At 40.7% G+C, this 18,859-nt stretch overlaps 1 long non-coding RNA gene across 2 annotated transcripts in view; it reads right to left on the bottom strand.

Annotated features, from left to right (window-relative positions):
- Nucleotides 1-18,859, bottom strand: part of LOC143841768 (uncharacterized) — a 173,599-nt gene that overhangs the window by 11,816 nt on the left and 142,924 nt on the right. For both annotated transcript variants that reach the window (XR_013232802.1, XR_013232803.1), the window contains exons 2-3: nt 3,922-4,056; nt 2,592-2,667 (exon numbers count right to left, since the gene is read on the bottom strand). This is a non-coding gene — a long non-coding RNA (uncharacterized LOC143841768). The remainder of the gene's footprint in view (nt 1-2,591; nt 2,668-3,921; nt 4,057-18,859) is intronic.

The raw sequence follows: 18,859 nt of genomic DNA, 5'->3' as shown, positions 1-18,859 counted from the left end.
CTAAAGCAACTATTCCCCCTCTATAGTTTTTTTTCCCCAAATCTCAACTAGTTTGATATATTTTCATCCAGTCATTCTGCTTCCTTTGATTCTCAATAACAGCAAATTTAAAGTGTGAGCCACACTTGGACTTTTAGATAGACACATTGGGTTGCCAACTGTGGGGTGAAAAATTCCTGAAAATTTGGTGGTGGGCTCTGTGGAGGGGAGGGTTTGGGGAGGGAAGTGACCTCAGCAAGATATAATGGCATAAAGACCTGCCTCCAAAGTTGCAATTCTCCTTCCCCCCCAGGGGAACCAGTCTCTATCATTTGGATATGAGATATAATTCTAGGAAGTCCCCAGGTCTTACCTGGAGGTTGCAGCCCTGGGTCTTCGTCCACTGGGAGCTAACATCAGTGACACTTTCATCCCTTGCTCACAGATTATTTTGCTTAAAAAATCTAACTGGCACATTTTCCTGAATTTAGTAAACTCAGTAAATTAATTCATTCCATGAGATAGTAGGTATCTGTAACCATGGACTGCTGTTTAGGAACATTTCTCTTTATCTCATTAAAATAGATTAATTTTATGGAAAAAAACCAAAATGGTCATGGGAAATAGCTGCACCTACTTCCTGTGACTACATCACTGTTGTCATACACAATAACTAAAATGAAAATTAGTAGTAGAATGTCATATTAATAATAGATGACATTCTCTCTCTCTCTCTCTCTCTCTCTCTCTCTCTCTCTGTATACCCTCCAAATGGATTTTTCATGTGCCTTAGATGTTTTATCTCGTGCTGGAAGTGCTATGGCTAAATTTAACTTCCTAAGTTTATTCAAGGCTCTGTTTAAATTATGGACATGATTGTACAATGCTTCTCTGACTCAAGGGTACTATGAGGCATCACTGGCTGAGCTGGTGTCCAGGTAAATGGGAGCACTGAGAAACTTGTGAAGACCAATATAGTCTTCCCATGTAGGCATTTTCACCTAATGATGGACCATTTCTTAAACTGCTCATTGTTCCTTAGAGCAGCACATTGTGGGAAAGAGAAGAGGCTTTGCACTACTTAGATTCAGTTAATATGTAGGATGGAATAAACAAGGGCAGACGCAATGCTGGCCAAGTTTGGAGACAAGGTAGTGTTGGCTAAATGCTGGCAGTTAATGTGTTGCCATGGTTGCAACTTGCCCAGACTACTAAAGAGAAATCTGTTGAATGATGCAAATCAGCCACTCTAGTTTTACCGATTTGATATTATGTCATGTCTTTATTTGGGTGATGTTGGTAGAACTGAATAGTTCATATGGACTGTTGCAGTTGGAAGATGTAAATGATATTTTAACATTCAGAGCATATGCCCCCTCCATCAACTTAAATACTTTTTAATACTTTTATGACACAGAAATGGTTTACACATGAGACAGTACCCATGCAACTGCACTGGCGATGTACAGAAACATTGTTGGAATTTAAGTCAAGAGGTGCTTCTAAAAAGGGTTTGTTTGCATAAATGTGGGCTTCTCTAACAGAATTGTTCATGAGATGCCTGGCTATTTTGTGTGTCCAAAATGTCACTTTTTTGCCATATGCCATCAGTAGTGGGTGGTCAACGCACAATTTAAACATGCCACCACCACCGCCTCCGCCGCCCTGCCGCCATCCTTCTGTGGCCACTCAGGGAGGGAGGAGGGAGGGCCTGCCTGCTGCCACCACCACCACTGCCGCCTCTGCTGCTGTAGCCATTGCTGTTGCCCTATGCCACCCTTCTGAGGCCAGTCGGGGAGGGAGGAGGGAAGAGGAGGGGGAGGAGGGGGGAGGGACTGCCTGCCACAGCGGCGGTGGCGGTGTGTCCCGCCACGTGGCCCCAGATTTCTGGTCACTTTAACCTGGTATGTAGTATGTCTCTCCAATTCATTCCTTGTATCTGTCATTTTGAGATCTGTGCTGCCTCAAGAGGTGAAGCTTCTACTGATGCTTTGGATTGGGTTGCAGACTTCTTTGAATTGGGTTGTTTGGGGAGTACAAATATCAAGGATTCATCAAAGAGTTTCACAAGAGTCTATCTGGTCTTAAGGAAATTGAAGTCAGAACAAAAGAAATACTTTAGCATCTGTATTGTCTAGCTGGGTCACTACCTGATGACTGGTATATGATAAATGCCTACCAGGTGACAATATGCAACCTAGAAAAAAAGAGGCACTGAAAAATTCAGGTGAAATTTTAATTTTCGTATAGTTGACTTGTGCGGGGAAACACTCATTTTTTCCTACATGCATTTATAGTGCTGGAATATCAAAACATTGCACTCCAGTCCAATGCATAAGCTTCTAAGTGCACCTCCAGGCACAGGAATCCTATCCTTTGGATAAAGCATGTTCTTAGAACTTGGAGAAGTGGTGGTGGCAATCCCCCCCCAAAAAAAAAAATTAATATAATTATGAGCACCATTGTTGACAGCTATTTGACTGCAGGACTACACACACCTAAATTGCACATGGCTCCTGGACTGGATTTTTCAGCATGGAACTCAACACATGTGTGTGTGTGTGAGAGTGCATCATAAATAGGTGTATAGTGCAAAAAAGAGAAAAACTCACATAGCTTCGGTGCCCTTGTTTACAGAAGAACAAATGACATCATGGGGCAGAAATTCCAGTGGGGTTGCAGATTAATCTGGAAAGAGATTAAAGTTCAGATAGATTACAGTATCTCTAAAAAGAAATGTTACAAAGAAAATACAAGGCATCCTTTTACCAGCTTTCTCTCTACCCATTTTGATTGTAGTTTTATTGATCCTAAGAAGAAAAAGCTAACAAACACTATCATGATATCTAAACTAATGGAGACAAATGAAACACAGCCAACTTTCTGTTTGGCAACCGAGATTAACATGTAAAAAAGCCAGAACAGAAGTATATTACACATGTGTACAGCCTACTTTTAATGGGCACAGTTGGGGTTCTTTCACTTTTGTTACTATGGCACCAACATACCAACAATTGTATGATACTATCCAGTAAATCCATTCAAATCTGAGTTAACAGAACTGAGTTTCACAGTCTTTGTTTCCTGCAAAGGAAAACCTGACATTTTATGTTCTGTCTCTCAGAAATTCTATGAAAATAGATACGTGAGGAGCTGAGAGGATTTAAAAAAAATAGTTTATTTGAAAAATGTACATATTGCTTTGCCACCAGTTGATAACAAAAGTTGCATACCAAGATTGTCAAACAGCAGATACAACCAGCAATTTAATTTATGTTGTATTCTATGGAGTCATGGGCTGAATCTGCACAGAGCTTTTATTTCAATCCCAGGTTGATTCAGTCCCTGCCCTCTACACTGAATGTAATTTCTAGTTTGATTTGAGGTGATTTAAATTTTTCATATGCAACAAGCGTGATTGATCCAAAGAGACCATACCTTTCCCCCGCAATATCCTGGAGTAGATATATCTCTCAATATTTGAAAAATCGGCATGAGTAAAGGTGCAGCTTTCTGCTTTTCCCGAACTAACTTGCTGCCTCAAGCCTCCAACACTGTAGAAAAGCTCTGATTGGCCAGGGCTTCCTCATTCCCAGGTTGAAAGGCTTCCCTGAAACGGGAAGCCCTACCTTCTCTCAGCAGAAGCTCCAGAAGCCCTAACCTCTCAGCAGAGATTTTCCTCTTGGATTTATTCCACTTTCTCTGCTGTCTACAATCCTCTCCCGCCCCCCCTCAAGAAAAGAAAGAGGTTCCTGCTGCACTTGGCTACCTCCCTTGTGAGCTTCCCTAATCATGTGCAGAACACTTCTCTGTTTCAAGGGGGGGGATAGGGGAAGACCCAAATTCAAATTGATCTGAAATCAGCAAAATCCACAATGGAATAAACAAAGTAAGTGCAGAATCAGCCAAGGTAAAGCTATGGGTGAAGTAGTATTTATTTACATTTTGTCTCTCTTTCATCATGGAGCACAAGGTTCACAGTTTCCTTTCCAGACACAGGCTCAATCTTCTCTGGCTTTTGTCTGCTGGTGCCTTCCAACCATGTCTTCGGGCTAAGGCAGAAGACTACTGAAGTTTCTAGCAGAGGCAGAAACACAGAAGTAACTTTAAGCAGTCAGCTAGGGTAGAAAAAATATCAGTGAAAGACATTTGGACATGTAGCAGTGCTCTCCCTTAGAGGGGGCATAAAAAGTTGAAGGAAATTTCCTGGGAATGCAACCACCCAAGTAATAACTAAAATCAACAGAGAACAAGATTAGGGTATAAAAAATGAAACCTTGCTTGGATTCTGAGGGATAAACAAACAGGGAATTTTGGGAAGGCAGATAGTCCTGTGGGATGGTTTGCCTGTAGAAAGCAAACACGGCAAATGCACTACCTGGGAATAAGAAATAAGATTAGGGTTTGCTCAGAGGCACAGGGCCATGAGGGCAGCTTCAGACCATCCCTGCATCTGTGAAATGTCTAGAAGCCTTTATGGTCAGTAGACATAAGAATAGGAAATGTATACATTCCAACAAAGAGCAGCCCACATCCCAGGGCAGCCTGTTGACTGGCAGGATAGTCTTCAGGACTGGAAGAAAGATACAACTTTCATATGGCATTAAACATGGTAACAGCTTTTATTTGTTAAACATCCTCCAACTGGAGGGTTGGCCTCCAACCCTGCTCAACTCTGGTTTTCTGAGGTGCCCTGTAACCCACAGCATTCCCAGCTGGGAAATAGGGTCCCTTGCCTCAGGGAATCAATTTCCCAGGGAAGTGGCCTGAAAGGAGTGGCCAACAGAGTGGCCAACATTTGGCTATTCCCCTAGGCTGCCCATGAAATGCACAAGAGCCCCTGGCTTCCCAGCCGGGTCAGTTCTCCTCATTTGTTGCCAGCCTCTTAATGAGGTCCCCCATCCACCGGGGAGCCCAGTACGCAAACTGGACTCCCTGCCAACAGCCTCTCCATCATGCCTAAAACTCTGCTTTGACATTAAATCTAAGTGCAAAAAACAATGCCATTAACTTAAGCAACACACATAAACCAGAACATTTGGATACAGGATGAGTGGGAGGGAAGCTGTTCTGATGGCTGCTAGGATGGAGAGGCGGGCCATGAGTATGTGGCAGCTATTATATAGCTGTCTCAAGCCCACTTCCCTGCCCCTGACACTGACGTGTCCTGATGCGCTCATGGTCATGCTGGGGCTTGTCACATCCCTCCTGGCTCCCGCTGTCCGCAATGTCAACCAGCATCCCCGGTGAGTTGAAGCCATGTTTTTCAGGTTCTAAGAGTAATATATTACCATTGCTTTAAACTGGCCTTAAAGTAAAGGTAAAGGTATCCCCTGTGCAAGCACTGAGTCATGTCCGACCCTTGGGGTGACGCCCTCCAGCATTTTCATGGCAGACTCAATACGGGGTGGTTTGCCAGTGCCTTCCCCAGTCATTACCGTTTACCCCCCAGCAAGCTGGGTACTCATTTTACCGACCTCGGAAGGATGGAAGGCTGAGTCAACCTTGATCCGGCTGCTGGGATTGAATTCCCAGCCTCATGGGCAAAGCTTTCAGATGGCTGCCTTACCACTCTGCGCCACAAGAGGCTCTTTAAAAAAGGCTCTTAAAAACTGGCCTTATGCTGAAGTAAAAATCTTTTCAGGCCTGATTTAAATGCAAAACTGGGAATTTAAACACACACACACAAAGAATTCAGGCAGTTTTCCATGTGGCCAGTTTCACAGCTGAACAGGACCCTCAGTCCCTTTCTATGTGGTCTTAGCATTCTGGTATGGTGGTTGCTGGAACTGGAAATCCCTGTTGGGCTTACAAAGCATGCATAGGTAAGGGAGATACTGGCCTTGTTCCATTGCCAGCATCATGTTTAAGCATAGCTTCCATCTATGGTGATACAGTGATATTTCATGTTCAGCACATACCATGCTCAGACAAAAATGATATGTAAAATGTACCTAGATTATTATTTTTTCATGGCATGAGGACCAAAGTTGAAGAAAATGAGTTATTTATCATATTTTTGTCCTATTTCTTCAAGGCTCCTTCTCTATAAATACTTCCGGCCATGAACCAGGTCAGGAATATAAGGGAATATAGTCTCTGCTTCCCCCCATTTCAGTATGGTAGCTTAGGCTGAGAGTCAACACAGTAGTGTGGTCATCTCAGACCCTTCACTCTCTGCATTCAAGAAGGCATGTGAAATATTATCCCAAAGCACGTTTGATCAAGAACTTCTTCTTCTTCTTCTTCTTCTTCTTCTTCTTCTTCTTCATCTGTCAGACATGGTTAAACTGTTTTTATCTTGCAATTTGGTTGTGTTTTTGCATTTGTGACCTGTTGCTTTATTAACTGCCTTTAGTCTAAAAAGAAAAAAATGGGGCATAAATATTTTAAACAAACAAATATATATTTCCTGTTTGAAAATCCAGGTAAAAGATATGGAACAAATGAAGCCTCTAGACACACTGAATTAATGCAGTCACATTAATTTTGATGACGTGTGACAGATTACTTTTTTAAAAATCTAACAAAAATAGGTTTATTGGATTTCTTCCATCCTGCTATGAAATACAATTGCTGGGGGAATGTATTTTTTAAAAGATGTTTGTGCTTCCTAATGGAGCACTTTGCCAAGAGAAGGAGTGAAGAGGAATCAAGTTGGTATTTTTCTTGCCTTGTGTTCATTTCACATCAGCTCTTCTATTGTAGGACCTTGTACAAGTGAATGAATGAACATTCTCACCATCTGTTGGCGTTGTATAGTGGCCTATACAAAACAAGCAGTGGTCTCATTTCAGTTCTTAGTGAACAGGTGCCCCCATCACACAAAAATCCCAAATGGTCCTAATTGCCACCCTTACTTGTGTGGGAAAAAGAGGGCCCAATGTTTGAATCAGCTTGATTAATAAGCTATCCTTCTCATCGACAACATTACAAAGTTCATTAGGACACAGATGTTGTGGCAATAGGAACTGCAGGGTAAGGAAATCAGAGAACAAGGTGGAGCTGATGTTTCAAGTCCCTAATTAGAATTGCTGGAATTATATTTGTAAAATCATCTTTTGTCAAACAGCATGAGCACAGTAAAAATTTTCACTCAGAAGATTTGTTTCTCCAATCTTTTTTTTTAATGTAAGGTTGGCTCAGTGTCAAGAACGTCATGAGGCACATACACTAATGACTGTCCATTTTTCTTGTCTTCATTTGTGTGCTGTGAATCTTGGCCATAAGAAGATACACAAAGTAGTTTTGTCCAGTAATGTTATGTTTGATATCAGTTTACAGAACAGGAAACATTATCAGCAACACCGATCAAGTTTAGAAATCTGAAAAGAAAATCTTGAAAATATGAAATTAACTTGATGTTTACTACTAGCACGAGTTTACATAATTAAATAAAGTACTGGAATATTGCAGATTCAAATGGGTCTGAAGTGTTGGTCTGAAGTAGCACAATAAAATGTCCAATAGCACCTTTAAGACCAACAAAGATGTTTGTGACCTGTTGTGACCTTTTATTCAAGGTGTGAGCTTTCGAGTGCAAGCACTCTGAGGAAAAGTGTTTGCACTCAAAAGTTCACGTCTTGAACTTGTTGGTCTTAAAGGTGCTACTGGACTCTGATTTATATTGGATTATTGCAGTTCAACTGACAGTTTAAGGAATGAATAAGACATTTCTTGCTGAGGGGACAGAATATAAGAGAATCAGGGTTGTGCTTATTCCAAGAATACTTAAGGGAGAAATTTAATCTTATAAAACACCTGGTGATCTTAAGTATTGAATTAGGGTAAATTCCTGATCCTGAGATATTAATGAGAAATTGCCAAGCCATTTGAAAAGGATGAAAATTTCTGTCTCTGACAGAGCAGCTTAAGGGGCCTCAGAGTTGAGCTTTTATTTACTTAGAGAGAGAAAACATTATGCCATCTCTACAGGATCTTGCCTGATATAGTTTACAAATAATTTTTTTAAATTAAAAGATATTTTAAAAATTCAGCATTGTAAACTCAGCCTAGCATAAAAATATAAACCATAAAAATAGGCAACTGAGCAGCTTTTAAAAAGCACAATACAGTTTCCACACTAAACTTGTGTGCAAGATTAGCTCCTTAATTAAAAACCTGGGTGAACAGAAACATTTTGGCCTGGCAACTGGGGAGAAAAGACAACATGTGTACCAGACAAACCACAAGAGGAAGGGCATTCTTCAAGTGAGATATCGCTATTGAAAAAGTGTGATTGCCACCTGCCTAACCTCTAAAGTTGGAGTTCTAGAGAGCTGAGTGTCATGTTCCATGTCAATATGAAGTGTTTTTCCCAGGCTGGAGGTAGGTTCCTCCACTCCACCCCTCCTCTCCAGGTTCGTTCCTGTTTATGCATTGCCTGTGAATGGTGAGCAGTATCATTGTGATCCTCTTTGAAATGGTAAATATCCCTTGTAGCAACTAGGAGTAAAAGGAGCCGGCCGAGTAGATTGCCCAAGCCAGCTGGCACCAGTATTCACACTTCTGAATTCAAATACTTTTCCTTGGGAACCTCTCTTCCAGTGAAGTATATCTAGCCCAGCTAGTCCTTTGTCTATAATCTTCATCAATTTCCCTGTTCTGTGATGGACTTCCATTGATGCTGGTTCTTACAGGTTTCTTCTAATAAACCAACTGTGATCAAGTGCCTGATGCTTGGGACTTTGATCTGTTGGCTCAGAAGGTAAACTTCTGGATGTGCATTCCATGGGTTATGCCACTGAGCTTGTGGGTGGCCTGTATAATATGGGAGGAGCTACCCTAGCCCCAAGTCATTTAGGGCTCTAAAGGTAAGAACCAGCACTTTGAATTGTGCCTGGAAATAAATGGACAGCCACTGCAGAGCTTTCAGCACAGTGGTCTTGACCATTCTGAAAGGCAGTACCATTTAAACACATTACATTGATCTAACCTGGATGTAATCACAGAATGGATCACTGTGGCCAGATTAGGCTTTTAAAGGAACAACCAAAGATGGAATATCAGTTAAAAGTGATAAAATATACTATGTGCTACAGAGGAGATCAGGGCCTCTAACTGTAGGCCAGGATTCAGTAGTATCCACAAGCTAGAAATCTGCCCCTTTGGGGGAAGTGGAATCCACTCCAGGTCAGTCACATGTTCAAGGTTTCCACAGATGAACTTAACTCAGCTGCTGAGGAGAAATAGAGTTGAGAGTCATCCACATATTGATGGAACCTTACCCCAAATGTCCTGACGATCTCTCCTAGGAGAGCCAGTTTGGTGTAGTGGTTAGGAGTGCGGACTGGCATGCTGGGTTTGATTCTGCATTCCCCAACATGCAGCCAGCTGGGTGACCTTGGGCTCACAACAGCACTGATAAAACTGTTCTGACCGAGCAGTGATATCAGGGCTCTCTCAGCCTCACCTACTTCACAGGGTGTCTGTTGTGGGGAGAGGTAAGGGAAGGCAACTGTAAGCCACTCTGAGCCTCCTTTGGGTAGAGAAAAGCGGCATATAACCAGCATTAGAAGCAAAATCTTCAGGTATGACCAAGTCTTTATAAAAAAAATTATGAAAAATCCTTTGTGGTGAGATCTATGGATCTGCTTCCCTATATCATTTTTGATGACACATTCAATGCCATCTATTAAGTATTTGATTATTCTTGGTGTGGACTTTTGTAACAACAACTTACTGTTATTTTTTTGCTTTTCTTATGGGTTAATTAATGTTATTAAGTACAATCAGTATAATTAATTTATTAATGTAATATTAATTCATTAATACTAATTTATCAATCTGTTACAGTCTTTTCATGATTGTGTAATGGATTTGCATGTCTTTTGATTTTTAACATTATATATTACCTAAGTACACTTGTGAAACATGGTCTCCCAGTAACATATTTAATCACTGAGGCACTTTGGTAGATATTGGAAGATTAGCTCATAGTCCCAGATATAAAAAAATGAAATGAAATGTAATCAATCTTTTCACAGTCTGAGTTGAGGAGGAAGCGTCCTCCTCAGCCTCCAATTTATGTTCCAAAATGGTTGTTGAATAATAAAGTTAAGACCAAGCAGATGCTTCCAAATTTGAGGATGGAAAGAACAGGTGCTAACAATAAAGGCACACACTAGAGTATTTAGTGACAATGAAAAAAACATGCAAAATATTATATTTGAACAGAGGCATCCTTTTCAACTTGGATTCACCAAGTCACTTAAAGAGTATCAAGCAGGCAACATAAACTGCAAAATGATGATGACTACATAATTACAGAAATAAAATAAAAATTGCATGCCATTTTCCCCCAGAAATAATTTAGGCGTATATGTAATTCTTATATTCCCTGAAATATATAAAAATCACTTAGGGGAGGATATTATACTATTCTCTGTTGCTACTCTCATCACATTTTGCCTCTTAATCCTGTTCTTTGATTTTTTAAAAAAAAATCTGCTGAACACTAATTATTTAACCTTACCTCCTACCAACTTTCTTCCTTTCTTTGGAGGTTTCTTAAGGGCTATAATGAGCTGTCCCTACACAAACAGGCCAAATTAGTAGATAATTACTGCTGGGCCTATGAATGCTCTCACTCCCCTTTTCTTATAGTTTCACAACATTACTCGAATGGTCTGTCACCTCCCTACCAATTAGGCACAATTACTACTTTATAACATTAGTGGTGGCAGGCTTATTATGGTGGAGGATCTGTTAAAGTACGGAGGAGGTGCAAAGGTTGGGTGAGTGGGCAGTGAATTGAGGCCAGAGAAGGTCATTGCAGCACTGGGAACTTGTATGTTATATTCACTGTGTTATTATCCAGAATCACAGCTGTGCCAACCTCTGCTTATGGTTAGCAATAGGAAAGTAAGGGGCTCTCCATCATCAGCATTTGCACTCTTAAGTAAGCAAATCCGGCACTCTGATCTTCAAGGCTCAGCTTATTCAGGCCAGCATTTCAAATGTGTTATTGCAATGTAAAGATGTCTTTTGTTACACAAAAAAGGCCCAATTTATCAAGCTGATGTACATCAAATATGTCAGAGAAATAGAGATAGAATGATGTGAAAGAACACCACCACCACTCTCCCATTCTGCATACAAGTGGAGTTCAAGGCAAGATAAATCAGAGAAATGCTCTGAAGGTCTTTAAACCTTGCTTTGCTATCTGTGCAATTAACATCTGTTTACTTTCTGGTGGGGGAGAACTCTTAGACTCACACACTTTTAAATGGGAGATTGTGTACATTTCTAAGGCTGTGAGAAAATAGCTCTTCATTAGGCTATAGTTAGACATTTCTCCAAACAGAAGGGCGGTATTGCGTCTGGCACAAAATTCCTCTGTTATCTCCTTGAATGCATTCCATCTCATTCACTCTCCTGTGCTTCCCATCGCAGAGCCAAAGTTTCTCATGCCAGGCTTTCCAGAGGAGTTTAAAACTTGACATCTTCATACAAATACTGTATTTAGGGCAAACAGGAGATAGGAAAAAATGCAATTTGTCCACAACACTCAGCATAACATTGCACTAAAAATGTTGGAATTTAGCATGTTCTGTATCTGTCTGATACCAGTGTTATTTGAGCCAGCCAGTTTGAAGGGCACTCTATCTTTTGAGAACAGATTCCATGGTTCTTCTGTGTTCTCTAACTGCAACGGATGAATTTACAGAGAACTGCCTACAAATGGAAATATTTGCAAGTCACTAAAAATATTTAGCATTGTCCATTTCCCCCCTCTCTAGATCAGAAACGGTGTCTAAAGTTACACAGCACAGTGTCAGAGCAATACAAACACCATGGAAATGAATGTTTTTATTATGGCTCACACATGTTGCAGCAACCCACAAATATGATCATCCCCTGGCCTGGACAGAACAGAGAAGTTTGATGTGTTCCTATCCCCAGACCATTTGAGGAAAAGCCAGGCCAGGTGCACACTGTCTTGTGCCACAAGGAGTCAGCAGCTCGCAGCAGCAGTGGATTGGACCAGCTCCATACATAGCAAGGGCTGCCCCTTGCAGGGAACTTTTCCTTGTGGCTTTAAAAGCCAATCTGCCACTGTATAGACAAATGAAAAAGTTCATAAATGCACCAAAATGCCTATTTTCAGAATTTCCCAGGAATCCAGTTTTCAGAAAGACAAAATATAAGGTGTCAGTGGTGACTGTTTGTGATAAATGTTACCCAGACGTTTATCAAGGATACTGAAAATGACACAAAAACTGCAATCCACATTCAAATTCTCTTTTCATGAATGGTCCATTTCTTGCCAGTCAACCCTCTTTTGATCATTTTGAAGATTCCATCACAAGCCATTTTGTATCAGTGCATGGACAGATTTTGCCATGGCTGCCAGTCAACTGGTGATCATGTATGCTTGTTTATTTTTACCAGGTCATCACGTGGTAGCTTTAAATAAAAATAGCTAGAATGTATATTCTGGTTTTGTGCCTGAGCAGTTGGCAACATTCACCCCTTTCCTCCTCTTCTCTTTGGTTGCTTTTGATTCACAGGACCGTTTCCTTCCCTCTGTTTAGACCTTTTTGGAGAGGAGGCTATGCTTGTGTGCCTACCTCCCCCATTAAGGGACCTAGGGGGAGCCATTAAACAGCATGCTCAACTTAGGTGTTGCCAACTGGCTGTCACCCCTGACATGTTCCCCTGCATTGCTGCACCTCACTTTCCCCCAGCAGGCAGGATAGGGAGATGGGATTCAAATTAAGACTAAAGGTGAGCATTTAAAGCTGTGGAAACTCAGCTTTAAATTGATTAGCAGTTCTAGTATGGAGAACTGTATCATCCAAGTTCCATTCTGGAGTCCATTTCTAAATAGGAAAAATTATAGACACATTATTTCCAAGCACATACAACTATCTTATATCCAATGAAATCCCAGCACAGGTGACTACCTAGTGTACACTGATGGTAAAGAATATCCTAGATATCCACACTCTGCATAGTCACTGTGACAGTAGAACCTAGTGAACAAATGAAATAATGCATAGATATTTGTCACAATCACAATTAACACTAAATAAGAACTGTATTTTTCTTTGGCTTTTGGTTTTGTTTCATACAAAAGCATGGGGGGATCCAAAATCCTGATTTAATAAAAATCCTGATTCTGGGCTTACAAAAATACTTACATCCATATACATAAAATTCTGAAAGTCAGTCCTACTGTTATTTGAGGATAGATCTTTCAAGTCCACCTTCATTCATAAGATAAGATATATGATAATAAATAAATGATAAATTGTGACATTATGTAAGACTTACTGAGTTATGTTACCGGGAGAGCTCTGCTAAACACTATGCAAAGATTTTGGCTGGAAGGAGAAAATATTCAACTTGTTTGCTATGTTTTGAAACTGTTCATGGCGATGTCAGCAACAGCTTCTGTTCCATCTTTTTCTTCGCAAATAGTATATAATAATAATAATACATTTTTATTTTTATTCTATGGTGTTGTATCACTCAGGCTGATTCTACACCAGAAGCACCACTCCGGGCTTCCCATGTCCTGAGAACAGATCTTTTACCATGGTGAGCATGGTCCACCCCAAATTTCTGCATCCTTATGTTGCAGCCAGAACAGAAAGTTTCCACCATGCGGGGGGGGGGGGGCTGCAGAACAGGGCTATTTGTAGGAAGATGTGATTCCATAACAACACAGTCCCACCTTCCTGAAAAATTTAAAAAATACCCATTTGGCCCCATGGTGGAAGCGTCATGTGGAAGCCATGCTGCCATATGAGCACCTGCCGGCCTCCCCCCCCCATGTGGAATCAGCCTCGAGGTGGTCACAAAATTAAATAAAACTTTCTTTTTCTGGGAGCTGCTTCCAGCCATTTGGTAGTCATGTATCCCAATGTTTAAATAATTTGAACACATAAAGCCAGTGATCCACAACCCTTGGTCTGGGGACTGGTGCCAGTCCATGGATCAGTCGGTAATGGGCCGCAGCTCTTCCTCGTCCTCCTCCCTGGCTGCTGCCTCAGGGGCTGCCCTACCATCTGCTGCCAGCTCACCTTTGGTGCTCTCCAGCAGCTGCCATGACTGGGGCTCCCCCTCGGTGTGGCACTGCACAGCTGCTGCTAGCAGCACCCCACAATGGGTGGCGGGAAGTCAGGGGCACCTGTGGGAAAGCGAGTGGAGCAGTGGCTCAGGGGGGGCGGTGGCGACGTCCCTTGGCAAAAGACTATCCCCCCCCCCCCGGGTCTCAGAAAAATTGTCAAGCGTTGACCGGTCCCCGGTAATAAAAAGGTTGGGGACCATTGCATTAAGCTATGCAAATGACCAGTTTGTTGAACATTTCATTTCTGCCATAACTACCCATGGACTGGACATAACCAGCAGGCATCAAACATCTTGGCCTTCATCTCTATAAAATTTCACACTGGAAAGGGAAAATTGGCAGGATAGTGTTGATCAAACAATCCTAGTACATGAAGGACCCAATGGATGGTGACTGTCATATGTCCCTCTGATGTTGTAGCCAGTAGACAATGATTCTTGTTCAACGAAGGCAGGCAGTGCTGACAGTGAATTGACAACCATTGCAGGGTCAGCTTCCAGTGCTAGCACAATGCCACATTGTGATAATTGAACAGAAGATGAGGGTGAACACTAGATGTTTCATAAGAGAAGAAATAATAGATATATTCCAGGTGTTTGACAGGATATATCAATTTCAATCATTATTTGACCCCCATGGTCTTCTTTAACTGAAATTTACTTTTAATAACTGCAGAATTTTAAGTCATTCCAACTTCATGACTTCTGTGCAGCTCAGTCAGAGATAGTGAAAATACCTCAAGTCATTTTGTTGAAGTTACCCCCATAGGAACTGGATGATCATCTACTTTAAATTAAACCTGAGCTCCTTTACTCTAGTAAAAAGAGGAAGAGGAGAGAAGCTTTGACAGGTTTCCTCACTCCATCCTCAGACACAAGGGATAAGCACAAGCTCCCTACTCAAAAATAAAAATATGTAAAGTCTTTAAAGAGGCACAGAGCTTCATATTAGAAACTGGCAATTGCACTAATGCAAATGCACTTGTAATAAGCTTCAGCATCCCAAGATTTATTCAAATAACATAACTTTAATGGGTTGAGCAGTTAACCTGCTTTTCACTTCAAGCATCACAATTACATAAATCACTTTTTCCTTACAGAAATATTGCATGGCTAGTGCTGTCTGAGAAAAACAAGTCAAACTGCTAGTGATCTATATTGCTTTAAATGTTCAATTAAGTGTGTTGGGTTGTTTTTTTTTCCCTTTCCCTTCCTTTTTATTTATTTTTTTGGTAGTGCCCTGAGGAACAGTGCCAGACTAATCTGAACAGAATGTTCAAATCAAGTCAACAAACCGAGCCTGGCAGCTAAAGTTTTGGCTACAGGTAAAATTCTCTCTCTCTCTCTCTCTCTCTCTCCACACACACACACTTCTGCATGGCTCCTGGCTATCTCTTTGGGTTTCCTAACATGCAGTCCAGTCTATTAGCATCACAGCAGTTCTCCAGTACCTAAACTGAGTGGGATATTTTCCTTCAACCTGCACTTCATTACTGGCCAGCAGATTATCCTCTTTCTCTCTCTTTAACATACTCAGATTCCGGTTTCTCAGAAAGAAATATCCTCACATGGACACACACATCTTCTTATTTACAAAACAACCAAGACGGTAATCCATAGTCATCTGCAGTTCATTGGCCTATCTATTCTGCATTATTATTTTTCAGAATTTTGAACACCGGACTGAATAATCTATTCAGAGATCACCTCGGGATGTGCGGTTCCCAAGACAGAGTTTTGCCAGGTCCTGCACATTCACATGCTTATGTCTTGCCGTCGGCTGAACCTTTCCTCTCTGTCTCCTCTCGCTGTATTTACGCTCCTTCAACTTGGTTCTTCCCTTCTCTTTTCTTGCTATCGCCAGATCTCCCACAGAGTATGTTGACTAGGTAGTAAGTAAACAAAAGAGATGTGGCTCAAAGGACCACTTCAGGCTCTCATCGCCCATTTGGAGCCATCACTGCAGCAATTCCAAAGAGGATGGAGGAAAGAAGGGGAAATAATTTTGCTCCTGAGGTTGGCTGCATTTAGGATTTTTCTTGGAGCTGAAAAATTGACAGTGAAGAAAAATGAGCAAAAGGGGGGAGGGGGAGTGCAGAGAAATTAGTTAAGAAACATAAACACAAAGAATCGATCACTTCTGCAGGGTTTCCTAAACTTTTTGTAGGAAAACAACATGGTTCAGACTAAAAAATAAATACATGGAAGGACAAACATTGTATTAAAAAGTGGGCCACGCTATTGTTTGCTGATGAGGTAGCTAAGTCAAGGGTTTAATTCTATTGTCAAGACTGTTATTGTACTGTACAAAGTCATTTTAATAACTCTTCCAGAGTGCATTCAGGGTCAGTTTTGTCGGTACCTGAATACTATTTTTAAAAAATGCCATGCCTTAAGATCATATTTTAAAAGTAGATTTGAGATGTATTATTTTTCAATAAGTCTGTTTGGTCAAATATTAGGTCTTACCGTTAACATTTCCTGTAAAGTAATTAGACTGCAGGCTCATGGGGAATGGTGACCTGTCATTTTTGCTTGTGATAGCCCGTTGTTCATCAGTGGTGTGATGTTAATAACTAAAATGTACTGTGATATGATTAGTTGGTTTTGGTATAAACATGAAAAGTGGTACAACTCCAGATTCTTTCCTTGTGTAGTCCCCCGCCAAATGTCCTCTCTTGTATTTCTTATGATGCCTCCTCAGCCCTTTCCTCCCTCACAGGAAATACTCTCAGGTATAACTTGAGTGATCAATCCGGATTGGCTGAGATTTAATCAGGAGGGCTAATATAGGGCAGTGGAAGAGGATCTTGACTTCAGTTTCCTAGTTTGCCTTGAAGCTCACAGTCTAGTTTTGGTATCTGACAAAGCTACTTCACAAGATTGTTGTGAGGATAAATGGGGGAAGGGCCCTGTAGGAAAGGTGCAATGAAAATTGCTACTGGAGTTAGGGCATAAATGCCTTGTCCTCTCTAAATAAGGGCATAAATGCCTTGTCTGCTCACTGGCTTACCCATTTTATCTGCCGAACACACACTACCGGTAAATGAACATTCATGTACCTGTGAAGTTAATTTGCTATTTGTAATTTACGTCTATGCAGTGTTTTTCCCCTCACATACCCATCTTAGGTATTAGTAATTCAAAAACCCTTTGCTGGAATGCTGGGTTGGCACTATTGTGGCTGGTATATGGTTTAAAATGTTTCCACCCTCCCTTTATTATTATTTATTATTATTTTCAGGACTCCCTGCATTTACAGTCTGTCATTTCCCCCTCTTATCACCCTGCAATGATCTCTTTGGATCTGCTTTACATTCTGTCCCAGCTCTGTTGCATTTTTCACAATCCTCTCTAAGCAGAGCCACTTATCCAATAATGATCAAATCCAAGACAAATATACCAGCCTAGGATGTTCAAATGGGTGTAAAATTAGGCAAAACAAACTTGTCTATACTTAGAAAAAACAGATGGATGTCTCATTGTATGCGACATATGATGCTGTAACAAACAATTCACAGATAATGGTAACATGCTGATTTCACTGTGCAAAATGAACTCCATATTTACTTGTCATTGTTTGGCTACCCTAATTCAATATCTCAAGAAGCATTTTGTACTTTAATAGATCCAGCATTCCATAGAACATTGCAACAATGATTGTATCAAATGAGTGCACATCACCTTTCAACTATGCACACCATGAAACTAGACCCACTTCAATACAGGTCCCATGAATTAAGCACTCCAAATTTCCAATCTAAAATAGACAGCCTACGCACAGAAGGTGTACCACTTTTCCCCCAGTCACAGAATTAGGTGTTGAAAGATTCAGAATGATAATCCTTCCACCTACAGCTAATTACAATTTGATGCTGGTGCTCAGGTTTTATGAACCAATGACATTTTCACGAAGTTCAAAAGAGTGACTTCAAATTGTCAATGGCACAGACAGCTGAGGCCTTGGATTTACTGTCACATCAAGCTGTAATGCACTTAACATCTCTCCTGGTTTGACTTTGTGAGCTTCTGCCTGCCAGACAGCACTATAGGGCAAATGTTATCACTGGCAGGTGGCTTTGTCTTTGAATCAGGGTACCTACTTATGCTTAGGACCAATTTTCTTTCCACAGAGGGCTGAACCTATGCCCAAGAACAGCTTTCTTTCCTGATGTTCACAGTGTAATGTCCAAACACAAGATATGCTTTCTATCTTGGAAAAAAAAAAACCGCTTCCAAATTTCTTGTTGTGAAGTACTGGCAGCCAGCCCACCATTTGAAAGTGAAGAAAACATCTTGATTTAGCATCTGAGCAGAGATTTTTTTTTCAATTTCATTCTTTCTCTCCTTCTTTTTAATCAGTAAACAATTGGGCCATATGTACTGTGACGGAAAACATGAAGGCTTGTGACAGAAGATCATTTAAGGAACTTTGTGGTTAATTGCTTCTTCCGATTAGCTTGAAAAGAGTTTATATGCTTGGTTCACAATCTCTCTGTATGTTATAGATTTTATCCATATCTATATCTATATCTATATATCTCTATCTCTATCTATATCTATGTGTGTGTGTGTGTGTGTGTGTGTGTGAACAGAGCATATACATTCTTTATTAGCTAATACACACATTTGCTCGAGCACAATATGTTAGGGAACAGTTCTTCTCCAATGAAAATTCAGAGAGAGACAACATTTTATTTATATGGACTTGAAAATTAAACATACGGTAATATATTTATGCTGTAATTGTAAACAGAATTGTACCCTCTTTAGTCTGTTGAAGTCACTTAGTCTGATGAAGTCA

This window comes from Paroedura picta, chromosome 7 (genome assembly GCF_049243985.1).
Source record: "Paroedura picta isolate Pp20150507F chromosome 7, Ppicta_v3.0, whole genome shotgun sequence".
Taxonomy (NCBI): domain Eukaryota; kingdom Metazoa; phylum Chordata; class Lepidosauria; order Squamata; family Gekkonidae; genus Paroedura; species Paroedura picta.
This window is presented reverse-complemented; position numbering and strand designations above follow the sequence as displayed.